General features: G+C 50.5%; 1 long non-coding RNA gene across 1 annotated transcript; it reads left to right on the forward strand.

The window, feature by feature from the left end:
* The first annotated feature begins 660 nt into the window (after positions 1-660).
* Positions 661-8,290, forward strand: LOC145516490 (uncharacterized). The gene is made up of 5 exons (XR_014061424.1): positions 661-1,139; positions 2,655-3,561; positions 3,641-3,789; positions 4,898-5,114; positions 6,553-8,290. It is a non-coding gene; the product is annotated as an uncharacterized LOC145516490 (long non-coding RNA).
* The last annotated feature ends 4,572 nt before the right edge of the window (positions 8,291-12,862 follow it).

Genomic DNA, 12,862 nt, shown 5'->3' on the forward strand with positions numbered 1-12,862 from the left:
TTTTTGGCCAAAGCGCAAGAGACAACTTTGGCCCGTGGCAGATCTTGGCGTTTTAGAGAGGATCCCCTCCTCCTAAGGGAGCTTTCCAGGTGGCGCTAGTGGTAAAGCACCTGCCTGCCAATGCAGGAGACACAGAAGACATGGGTTTGATCCCTGTGTCGGGAAGATGACCTGGAGATGGAAATGGCAACCCTCTCCAGTATTACTGCCTGGAGAATCCCCATGGACAGGGGAGCCTGGAGGGCTACAGTCCATGGAGTCACAAAGAGTCAGGCACGACCAAGTGACTAACACTCTCCTTCTGAGGAGCCGTGAGAAGCCTCCAGCGCTGATCAGTTGCCACGGCAACCAATCTCACGGCTGAAGTTCTAAGTGATTTGGGATGAAGAATGTTCACTTGAACACAGATTACCCCATCTCCCCCCACACAGCTCCACCCTCGCTGCCCAGCGCCTCCAGCGCCTCCAGCGCCTCTTAGGCCGCGGCTGCTGCAAACGTCCAGATGAATCCCAGGCAGTCCGGCTTGTTGTCAGGGGGCTCTCACAGGCCAGTCAGCCCGGCAGGTCTGAGGCGAGGCGGTGTGAATGCTGGCACGGCCCGGCTCACCTGTCATGTGGTCAAGTCACGGGGTTGCCGCTTGTCCTCCTTGGGACGAGGCCAGGCAGCATTTGTTCAAGTGAAAACTCAGGCCCTGTGTGTGCAGTGTGGCTGTCTCAATAGAAACGAGAAAACAGACTCCAGGAGAAGAAAGGAATGAGGGAGTGGGCGGTGGGGGACGAGCCAGCAGCTGTGTTGTAAGGTGTCTTAGTCAAGGACGGTTCGGTGGCAGGAAACAAGAAGCGACTCAGCCTGAGTGAAGAAGGACTTGTTGGACCGTGTCATGGTCCGGAAGCCGGCGGGAACTGCAGGCTGATGTCATGGGAGCCGGGAAGTCCTCCTCGCCTCCTCACACCCTGGCCTCCACCCTCTCATCTCTGGGGCATGTCTGCTTCACTCCTTTCCCCGTAGACCAGCCGAGTCTTTGCAAGGCCTCGCTGCCATCGCGGGGCCCAATGTAGGCTGGGGGCCGCCACGGTGCCCAGGCTGGGGGAGCTCACTCAGTGTGGCCCCTCCATCAGAGCCCCAGCGCTCCGCGACAGGTCTGACTCGAGAGGGTCTCTTAAGGCAGCATCTGCCCCTGGTCTCGTCACCCGTGGCCGGAGGGAGAGGTCAGAGGGAGGTTTCTCCTCTCTGGCCGAGTGGGTGGGGGAAGGTTCTCAGAGACCTGGGGGGAGAAATAGGAGGTGGAGGAAGTGACACTTGCAGGATGAAAGCTTGTCCTGGGCACCGGCACTCCTGGACGGGTTGCAATGGACACTGCACATAAACAACAGCGTCGCTGGGCCCGACCTCCCTGCCTGGGCGCTGATGCTGGGACGGGGGCACAGGCTGTGGCCATGGGTTCTAGAGCGGACGGGGAGGCGGTGAATCAGGAGGGGCTGGAGGGCTGCCAAGCGGATAGAGGAGCTGAGTCATTGAAGGTCCTGGTGAGAACCAAGACCAGCAGTCAGGAGGGAGACGGCCCTCAGAGAGGCTGGAGTCGGGGGTGAGGTGTGGGCGCTGGGTTAGGTGTGGGTGACGTCTGGGTGGTGGCCTCACTGCATGTGCCGTGGAGATGCCTTCATGGGTGTTACATTCATGGGTGGTGTGATGGGCTGAAATTCATGCGGGGAAGCCCTAGCCCCCAAGACCTCAGAATGTGTCTGTACTTGGAGGAGGTGGGGTCTTTAAAGGGGTTATTAAGGTAAAAGGAGGTCATGAAGCTGGGCCCTAGTCCAGCGGGACTGGTGTCCTTATGAGAAGTGGGAATCAGCACCCAGACACACACGGAAGGAGGGCCATGTGAGGGCTCGGGGAGGGGGCGGCGTCTAAGCGGAGGAGGAAAGCCTCCGAAGGAACCAGCTGTGCTGGCACCTTGACCTTGGCCTTCCAGCCTCCAGAACTGTGCGGATACGATTCTGCCATTTCAGGGCCCGGGCTGGGCTCCTCTGTTATGGCGGCCTGGACGTGGACGGCCCATGGGGGAGGGGGCCATTGATTGGCCAGAAGCAGCACTGGGATTGAAAGAGAAGGCCAGTCACACCCGTCTTTGCAGTGAGTCATGGGTGTGTGTGTGCTCAGTCATGTCCAACTCTTTGCAACCCCATGGACTGTAGCCCGCCAGGCTCCTCTGTCCGTGGGATTCTCCAGGCAAGAATACTGGTGTGGGTTGCCATTTCCTCCTCCAGGGGATCGTCTCAACCCAGGAATCAAACCCATGTCTCCTGCATTGGCAGACAGATTCTTGACCACTGAGCCACCAGAGAAGCCCCTGTGATTAGGTGTAACTCTTATAAAAGCCATTTGTCAATGTGTATAGGAAATTGTAGAAGTATTCATATTCGTTGATTCAGTAAGATTCTAACTGTATGGCTCAGTGTCGGACCAAGTCCCATCCATGATACTGAATTTCCCCCCTAGAGGTGGGTATTTGGGACGAACCCACAGTGTATGTATTGAGGAGAAGCTATTGGTTGTAGAAATAGCAAGGTGTTAAGGCAAGTAGAAATGAATAATCTAGAAAATGTTCCTTACCATATGGCAAGAATTGTGGGCTTTTCTTTTCTTTGATGTAGAATGAAACAACCAAAAAAATCCCAGAAGACCAATTGTCAGTTAAGTATTAGTGTACCCAGAGCTAAGACCAAATTATTCCCTATCATATTTTATAATATTTTACCAGCTTGCTTTTGCATGTCTCAAGATTGTTTTTCTTTTAAAATACTCTAGTAAGCATTTAGCTAACACTTAAAATTAAATTACATTAATAATTTATATTCAGTATAATATATTACAGGGCTTCAGTTACATTGTAATCTTTTGACCAAAGTGCTTTACCGTGCTTGACTTCTGGATGAATGCCTGGTGACCTGGCGTTTGCATTATTGCTTTTATTATTTTAACACTCATAACCTGTGTTTTATGGTACAGCAGTTTCGAAAAACAGCAGAGCCTATAGTGAGTACAATAATGATATGGAAACCTTTCCCAATTTAGAAATAGGACTGAATGTAAAATATAAATCCTGACTTTCTAAATCACCGCAATTGGTGTGCGTCTGTGTGTGGCTCTGATAAGGCTTGTGGAATTTGTTTGTTTTTAGATTTTATTTGGTGGGCAAGTGGGAATGCTTTGGGACCAAGTGGTTGTGGATAAACCTCTGAGTTGCAAATGTCACACACCTGTCAGCCTTGAATGGCCCTTTGTTTCTCGAGCGGCTGTGATGTCCCTTTGCCTTCTTCTAGCGTGACACTCTCGAGCCATGAGTCATTCCGGCAGGACGTCCCTCTCAGTATCTCCTCCAGAAGCCAGCTGTGTGTTCAAGAAAGGGGGACGGCGCGTTGAAAGTTGTGAAGGGTTGCTATGTGGGGAGATCTTGGCCACCCCACGGAGAGGACCCGAGCTGAGGCTGACCCTCCACTCTTGCCCATTGCACGTGCTCCTTCTCAAGCCCTTGCTGACTCACCTTCTGAAAGCTCCAGTGTGAGCCTTCCCACGAGCCCGCCTCCCTCCTCTGCGAGACCCTGGTGACATGTGGTTCAATGAGACTTGTTTTCCTCAGTGAGAAGACGCTGTCTGGGACCCGCATCACTTACCACCTTGCTGTGTCCTGCGTCCACTCTGTTCCTGCATCGCGAACACTGGCTTCTCCATCCTCAGCAGATCCCACCACCCTGCAGTGGCATCCTCGGGGGCATGGTCCTGCTGGACGTGAGGACAGAAGTGCATGTGCATGGGAGTCAAAACACTGGCCTGGGGCTGCTGGCGCGGGTTTTTCCTTTCCTGCTCCTTTGGTCACCTGTAGCTTTTCTTAAATCCGAGCGTGTGTTCCCTTCCTTGGTTCCTTGGCTTCCATGGCTCACCATTGCTCCATGGGGCATATCACCAATTTTATTTTTAGCATGGTACCCCCTTCCCTTTCCAGCTGGCTTCCCTCTAACTGCCTGCATACTTGCTCTTCTCTAGATCATGATGTTTGGGGCCTGGTCCTCACCTAACCTCTATGCTCAGTCCATAAGTTTCCTCCTCCACCTGCCCCTCCTCCTTTGTACTGCTTCTGTGGATTTCTATTCATTCTTCAAGGTCCAGTTAAAAACTTAAGACTGTGGCAGCATCTCTGATCGCCTTGCAAAGCCAAGTTTTTGTGTTTAATGCCATGTATTCCAACCTGCTATACCACTTACCGTGTATGACAGTGATTTACATCTTTGCTGACCTTTTCCATTGAATTATTGGTCTAATTAATTCATTTAACCTACACTCTTTTTTTAACACCTGGTATTTCATAGATGCTTAAATAAAAGTCTGTTGAATATAAATGGATAGCTCGACTCCCCTATTTCCTCCAGTTGACCACGAGCTTCTCAGAAACACCATTCTCTTCTTCCGCTTTCCCCAAGGAACTTAGCTCAGTGCCTGTCGCACAGTAGATGCTAAATAGATGTTGAAAGTGTAACATGTATTAAAAAGAAGCCTGGTAATATTTCAAGTTAGGAGTAAGGTGGGAGAAATATTAACGCTGCCCATTTTTTGGATGAAGAAGTTGTAGAACAGAGAGGGTCTGTTGTGGGTACAGCTCTTTTGATCTTATCTAATACATTTATTTATGGTTGTGCTGGGTCTTCACTGCTGTGTGGGCTCTTCTCTGGTTGCGGACACCAGGGGCTACTCTTAGCTGTGGAGTCTGGGTTTCTTATTGCAGTGGCCTCTCTTGTTGCTGAGCACGGGCTCAATAGTTGTGGCACACGGGCTTAGTTCCTCCATGGCATGTGGGATCTTCCTGGACCAGGGATTGAACCCGTGTCTCCTGTATTGGCAGGCGGATTCTTTACCACTGAGCCGCCAGGGAAGTACGGGCACAGCTCTTTGACTTTCCAGTTTATTACTGCTTTGCTTCTTTGGACACTTCTGGAAATCTCAGCTGAAGTGATGCTGAACAACTGGGTTCACATCACAGTACTCCCTGCTGACCCTTCTTCTGAAAGTCTTAGGACCTGGAAAAGCCAAGGACTCTTGCCAGCTGAGCACATCACTGTGTAAGTAACCCCCAGCACCTCCTGCAGCCCCTCCCCCTAGAAGGTCAGCGGCTCTTTGGGGTCCACAGCTCCTGCTGTTTCTGTCCCACTGGAAATCATAGTGGGCTCCGGGCTCAGTCCAGCTTTCCCTTCAGGGCAATAGGTATTTATGTGACCAGCACTGAAACTTCATTTAAAAGCATTGGCTCATAGCTCTATGGATATTTTTGTTTTTTCTTTTTCACTTTTGGAATCAGGGTCATTCACTCACTCAGCAACACTCAACAAGACTTTCTGTGGCTGTGTGTCAGACGTTCTGCGAGGCCCTGGCATCCAGTGATGGATGAGGTGAACCCAGCCCTGTCTCGGGGGCTCCCAGGCCCATGGCGGGGCTGACAGACCCCCACACTTGACCACTGTGCAGAGGATTGTGCGCAGTGGAGGGGGGCAAAGTGCTCGGGGCCCCAGAGTGGGGGGCGGGGGCTGGGCTGCAGGGGAATGGCCGCCAAGGCCCTTTGTCCAAACGGGATGACGCAGAGCCTCCAGGCCCTAGAGGCAGGGGGAAGCCAGGAGGAGCGGGGGGGAGGAGATGCTTCAGAGAAGAGGAAGCAAGTGCAGTGTCCTTCTCTCTGCCCACGTGCGCTCAGGTAGCTTTCTGTTCCACTGTTCCCAGGTCATTCTGCTCCCCTTCCCCGAGGAGTTTAACCCTGTCTCCAGTTTCTGTGCGTGCACACACACAGACACACATACACACAGACACAGACACACACACACACAGACCCCCCAACACAAACACAGACACATACACACACAGACACATACACACAGACCCCCCACACAAACACAAACACATACACAGAGACACACACACAGACCCCCGCCCACAGACATACACACACAGACACACAGAGAGAGACACACACAGAGACCCTCAGACACAGACACAAACAGACCACACACACATGCAGACCCACCCACACACATTCACATGCACAGACTCCCCCAACACACACACACATACACACACACATTCCCCCCCACAAACAGACACACACATACACACACACACTCACATGCACAGACCCCCCCCCCCAACACAGAGACACACAACCCCCACGATGGTCTCTGCTCCAGCTCTCAGGACGGCTGATTCTGTCTCAGCTGCTGCTTCTGGGGCAGCCACCCTGCACCCCAGCGAGTGAGGATCTGTTCTTTTTGAAGCAGCAGAAAATAAATGAACAGAGGTGACACAACACGGATTTCAAGCAACAGAAGAAGGGAGAGAGCTAAACTGCTTTGTCCAGACAGTTACACGACCGAGCGCTTTGTCAGTGATTGCCTGCAAAACAGTCTGCCTTGACTGGTGCTGGCATTCTGTTTGGGGACTGGTGAAGCTGGTATAAAAAGTGAAACGATCATAAAGGTTAAAATGGCAACTATCGATTTGCTTATTTTACAGGTTTCACAGCTCAGGCAGTGGAGGAGTTAACTTGCGGCAGAGCAAGGCAGCGGCGGAGCAAGGCAGCGCGGAGCAAAAGTCACGGTGCTGTTTCTTGGAACGAGTTCTGCTCAACCAGTTATGCTTCTCAAGCTCTCTGAACGCGTGCCAGGCGCTGTCTGCAGGGGCCGCGGCGGCCGCTCGGCCGGCACTGGGTGTTCTCGTCTCTGGGCGCTGCGCTGAGCAGTTGTTACAGTTATCTCTTTAATTGGTCTCTTATTTGCCTGTATTTTAAGCAGTGGCTTCTGGCAGGAAGTGCGCTGAACTAGGAGTCACAGTGTCTGGGGTCTCATCTTAGCAGGTCACGGTGGACTGTCACCTGCGGGAGGGATTTGATTCTTTACTCTCTCTAGAGGAGAAGCAATTAAACATCTCAGAGCTCTCTCAAGGTCCTTCGTAATTCCAAGAGCCTCTGTGCTAGACCCGGGGTTGGCAAACCATGGCCCACAGGCGTGTCATTTTGGCCCACTACCTGGGTGTCTACGAGCTGAAAGTGGCTTTTACATTTTTAATGCTTGAGTCAAAACAAGAAGCTTATTTTGTGACCTGTGAAAATGACAGGCCTTCCAGCATCCATCAGTGAAGTCTCATGGGAACATGCACACACCCATTCATGTGCGTGGTGCCCGCAGCCGCCTTGGCACAGCGGAGGCAGAGCTGAGGGGCTGCAGCTGAGACAGACCGTGTACCCACAAAACCTAACACGCCTGCTGCCTGGCCCCCTGCAGACAGTTTGCTGTGGCCATACCTGTTTGCCACAGTACAACATGTAATCTGCTTCTTGCATTTAGGAAAGCAATGATGCCTCGCGAGTTACTACAAGGATTCCCTGGTGGCCCAGTGATTAAGACTCAGTGCTTTCACTGAAGGAAGCATGAATTCGATCCCTGGTTGGGGAACTAAGATCCCACATGCTGTACAGCAGCTGTCCCCCAAAAATGGAGCTATAAGGATTAAAAGAGTTGATGGATGAGAAGGCATTTTGAGGAAGTCAAAAACATATGTAAATATTCACGATTCTATTAGTGTTGATAAAGAGGACTTCCCTGATGGCTCAGTGGTAAAGAATCCACCTGCCAATGCAGGAGATGTGGGTTTGATCCCTGGGTTGGGAAGATTCCCTGGAGAAGGAAATGGCAACCCACTCCAGTGTTCCTGCCTGAGAAATCCTGTGGACAGAGGCGCCTGGTGGGCTATAGTCCAGGGGGTCACAAAGAGTCGGACACGACTGAGTGAGTATGTGCACAACAATGTTGGTAAAGGACATCGAGTGCAAAAACACCAGCTCAGAGGGTGGCTGGATGGAAGAGGGACAGACCCTGACTGACAGTTTGTACAGAGACAATTCTAGTTCTAATCAGCTTGGTTGAACGTGGTTTGAACAGGTTTGTAGACCTGTAAGGTTATGTGTGAATCTGAAAGGGAAAATAAGAGCTCACTCGATAGGCTGGTGTAATTCTAGATGAGTTCTTATGCCTCAATTATTTAAACTACTGTTACAATTCTGTTTTTTCAAATTAATTTATTTTTGATTGACAGATAATTGCTTTATGGTATTGTGTTGGTTTCCGCCATACATCAACATGCATCTGCCATAGGTATACATGTATCCCCTTCCTCTTGAACCTCCCTCCCACCTCCCATCCCATTATAATTCTGTTTTAAAATAAATGAGAGGGTAAGTGCCCACCCAACTTCATTTCGGTGTCTTTAATTATTTGTGCATTTACCTGGCTGCGCTGCGTCTTCACTGTGCCGCGCGTGTGCTTCTCTAGTTGTGGTGAGCAGGCTTGATCGCCCCGTGCTGTGTTGGGTCTTAGTTCCCCAACCAGGGATGGCAGTGGTGTTCCCCGCGTTGGAAGACAGATTCCTTACCGCAGGACCACCAGGGAGGTCCTTATTTCAGGGTTTCAAAAGTTTTTAACTTCCAAAGTGAACGTTGACCTCTCATGGATGAGACCTAGTTGTCTGAGTATTCGAAGTTGTCTCAGGCAAAACTGTCCCAAATAACGAAAAGGAAGAGTTACGTATTAGGAACAAAATACAATTTTAGAAAAAATCGCCATGATTTGTGGGTTTTGTCACAATAATATTAGGATAACCTCTCACCCGTTAGATAGTTCATCTTGTACTTCAGTGTTCAACAAGAAAGCTAAGTTCTACTCATTTACTAGAGTACAAGTTACTCTACTTGTTTAAAATTTGACTTATTCAGAAAGTTGGGGAGAAAAATGAACATTTGAAATGGGGTTGAATCAACTTCAGATCTGGTTGAAGTTTTTCATGAGAGGTTCCGAGGGCAGCGTGCAGAATTCCGAGGGCAGGATAACTTAGAAATGGCAGGTCTTGGGTTTTAAGACCTTTCCTATTTTCTGATAGTCACTCTCCAGGAAGCTTCCAGATCCACACAGTGTCTGTGTATTGGGTATGTTCCTAGGGATGTTCTTTCCCTGAGAAGGTGACCGACTGTGTGGTTGAACTGGTGGCGTTTGCTGTGTGGATGCAGGCTCACTCAGAGCTGTGAACCAGCTTCACACAGAAAGCAGGGGCCCCCCTCTCTTTCCTGAGTGACCTGGGCCATGAGCTCCCAGGAGGCGAGGGTACCAGCTCTGGGGCTGCTGGCCTGGCTCCTCCGCGTATTAGCAGTGGGACCTTGGGCAGCCCCTCAATCCTGCTGCCTCTCAACTTCCTCATCTCTGAAGGGGGATGACTGTCGACCTTGCTTCATGGACCTGCGAATACTGAGTGGGAAAATACACGGAAAAGAGCTAACAAATGGTGCCCGGTGTGTAGCCCTCTTTGAATAGCCATTAGCCATTCTTAGTATCCTGGGTGGTGACGTGGCTCCAAAGTGAGAAAAAGCAGCCATTTGTTGGTAGTGGGGGTTCGAACAAAGGCCTTTCCACTTCCTGCAAGACTTGGATCAGTTGGCAAACGTAGACCGTCCAGCTCATGGGGCTGGAAGGGATGAAAATGTCTGGTTGAATTTATGATCAACTTTAAGTCTTTGCAGAATGCCTCAGGCAGAGGCAGTTCTTTAGGACTTGATGAGTGATTTTTTACACTAATATCCATCCAACAAGATGATGAAGTACACATTGGTCATCTGATGTGTCAGGAACGGTCAATAAACAATGACAAAGGATCTTGTACATTCTCACAATAAACAGTGCTGCTCCTCACCAGCTTCCTTGATAAGCACCATCTGGACCTGCCTCTCGCCTGGGAGGCAGATCACCGCCGTGATGCAGCATGATGTCATGGCCTCCTGAAGATTTATCTTTGCCCTCTTAAAACTTTTTTTAAAGGTAACTGAAGGGGCTCCCTGTCTTTGGACCTGTCTGGATTCTAAGGGTTCCCTTTCCGGTTTGGAACACAAGTTTGGGTAACAGTTTATTATTTTCTCTTGAACCGTCACCTCAGCCTCTTGCTTCGGCGCTGAAGGAGGGGTGAGCGGGCTGTGAGGGACCTGGGAGCTCGGAGTGGGGGGGGACAGGGCTTTGGGGTGGCGGTCGTGTGTGAGGGTGCGGAGTGGCGGCACCAGGAAGGGGGGCCTCATTGTTTCGTGTGTGGTGCATGGACCCTCCCTCTTTGGTGTTTGTGTGAGAATCAGCAGTAAAGCACTCAGTGTATTTTTGGACGTTGAACTGGTGTTTAATTGGACCAAGACGGGGCCACCAGCTCGTGGCTTGTCCCCTAGAAGACTGCTTGACATCGTAAGGCGCTTGTGTTATTAAGTGTGGGGCACCTAGGAAGGACTTGTTGAATGAGTCACCACCGTCCTGGTTGCGGGTATGTACCTCATGAATCTCCGAATGGATACGTTTAACTGTAAACATCCTCTAAATCTCCTTTTCAAGGAACAAGCTGGTTACTGTACGTCCCTTTCAGCCTTTCCCTGCCCTCCCCCTCCTCTACTCCCGCCCCTATACCCACATTCCAGAAGCAACTCCTCCTGCCTTTCCAAGTCATCTCTCCTAGGGTTCCCAAGTCTGTCCTGATGCCTTCTGAGCTTGTTTGCGCATGACTTGACAGGGGTGGTCATGAACTTGGAGAGCTCGTGGTGGTATTTTGCTCAGGGACCTGGAAACATGGACGTTCTCTGTGGCCCAGCCAACGCTCCCCTCCACAAAGTCCCAGAGGAAGATATGGGTGTGGGAGTAGCCCATGGCCAAGCTGTGATGTGGAAAAGAAAGAAATGACCTAAGACAGGAGAGAGGATGGCCCCGGTCACCATCAGGAGTGGGCGGGAAGAGTGGTGTCATCGGCACACAGAGCCGATCCTCCGGTTCCTGACTCGAGCTGGGTCTCAGGGTGTGGGTACACGCTCGTGTACTTCGTGTGTGTGTGTGCATGCTGAGAGAGAGTGGACTCGAGCCGTCTCTAGAGGCTGAGCTTGCTGTCTGTGTGGGGTCACACCTACCTGTGCTGTTGTGGACCCCTTGTCATGGGAGTGGGGGTCAGGAGGGCTTTGAATGAACCAGTCATTCATATAAGGAAGTCCATCAGACGAGCATCACAAATTCAAAGGTATTCAATTGAATAAACACTTACTGTGCTCCTACTGTGTCCCAAGAGCTAGAGCTAGAAAGATGACCACGAAATGGAATCCACTCAAGTGTCTCACAGCTCAGTGAGACCAGAAGCATGTAATTAACATTACAGTAGTGTATGCAGAAACAGTGAGAGACTTTATTTTTCTGGGTTCCAAAATCACTGCAGATGGTGACTGCAGCCATGAAATTAAAAGACGCTTGCTCCTTGAAAGAAAAGCTATGACCAACCTAGACAGCATATTAAAAAGCAGAGACATTACTTTGCCAACAAAGGTCCATCTAGTCAAAGCTATGGTTTTTCCAGTTGTCATGTATGGATGTGAGAGTTGGACTATAAAGAAAGCTGAGCACCGAAGAAGTGATGCTTTTAAACTGTGGTGTTGGAGAAGACTCTTGAGAGTCCCTTGGACAGCAAGGAGATCCAACCAGTCCATCCTAAACGAAATCAGTCCTGAATATTCATTGGAAGGACTGATGCTGAAGCTGAAACTCCAATCCTTTAGCCACCTGATGTGAAGAACTGACTCATTGGAAAAGACCTTGATGCCGGGAAAGGTTGAAGGTGGGAGGAGAAGGGGACGACAGAGGATGAGATGGTTGGATGGCATCACCGACTCGATGGACATGAGTTTGAGCAAGCTCTGGGAGTTGGTGATGGACAGGGAGGCCTGGTGTGCTGCAGTCCATGTGGTCGCAAAGAGCTGGACATGAATGAACTGAACTGAACTGAACTGAGTGTATGCAGAAGGCGCTGTGGGAGGCAAGATGGAGGTGAAGTCTGAGGAGCAGCAGGACCAGTGTGACCTGAGAGCCCATCAGAAGTGTAGGTCTCAGGCTCCACCCCGAAGCCACTGAAACCAGCCTTTTGTCTGGGCCCGCAGGTGACTGGTTTGCAGAATAAACCTGGAGACCACCAAGGTCTGGACCACACTGTTGTAGGCTCGGGTGCTCACCCTACAGGCGCTGTCTGCTCCCTCGTTCTGTTGCTGGAAAGTTGAGTTCAACGAGGACTGTCGGGGCTGCTCGTGTGTGTCCCTCGTGTGTGTCCCCCGGGGCTTCTCTCACTCAGGAGATTTGTATTTAGCAGCCAGAACACAAACCACTTTCTAGATGTTTCTGCCCATGAAGTGCCTAAAAGAAAAAAAGGGTTAGTCTCTGAGTTGTGTCTGACTCTTTGTGGCCCCTTGGACTGTAGCCCCCAGGCTGCTCTGTCCATGGGATTTCCCAGGCAAGAATATTGGAGTGGGTTGCCTTTCTCTTCTCCAGGAGAAGAAGAAATATTCCTGACCCAGGGATCGAACCTGGGTCACCTGCATTGCAGGTGGATTCTTTACCATCTGAGTCACCAGGAAAGCCCACATCAAGTGCTTAAAACTCATTGCTATCAGATTTTCACGTGCAGCCTAACGTCACAGTGGAGGTTATAGGCTGTTCCCTTACTTCTCTGTCAGGCTTTCTCCTACATCACATCAACAGCCCTGTTTGTGACCTTTATTCTTCAAACCTTCTTCCACTCTTCCCTTCTAGAAGTTTCCAAACTTGTTTTTGGGTCTCGTTTTTTGGAGGGCAGTGGCGGTGTCTTTTCAAATAATTCCTTAACCTACCAGTATCCCCTGTGTTCATAAGCAGCACGGGAAGGAAGCCTTTCTCCTTTTTCAGGATGCATTAACTTCAAAGAAATGGGACCGTGCTCTGGGAGGAAGGAAGAACCACAT

This window comes from Giraffa tippelskirchi, chromosome 8, assembly GCF_054371585.1.
Source record: "Giraffa tippelskirchi isolate mGirTip1 chromosome 8, T2T-mGirTip1v1.2.pri, whole genome shotgun sequence".
In the NCBI taxonomy this organism is placed as follows: Eukaryota; Metazoa; Chordata; class Mammalia; order Artiodactyla; family Giraffidae; genus Giraffa; species Giraffa tippelskirchi.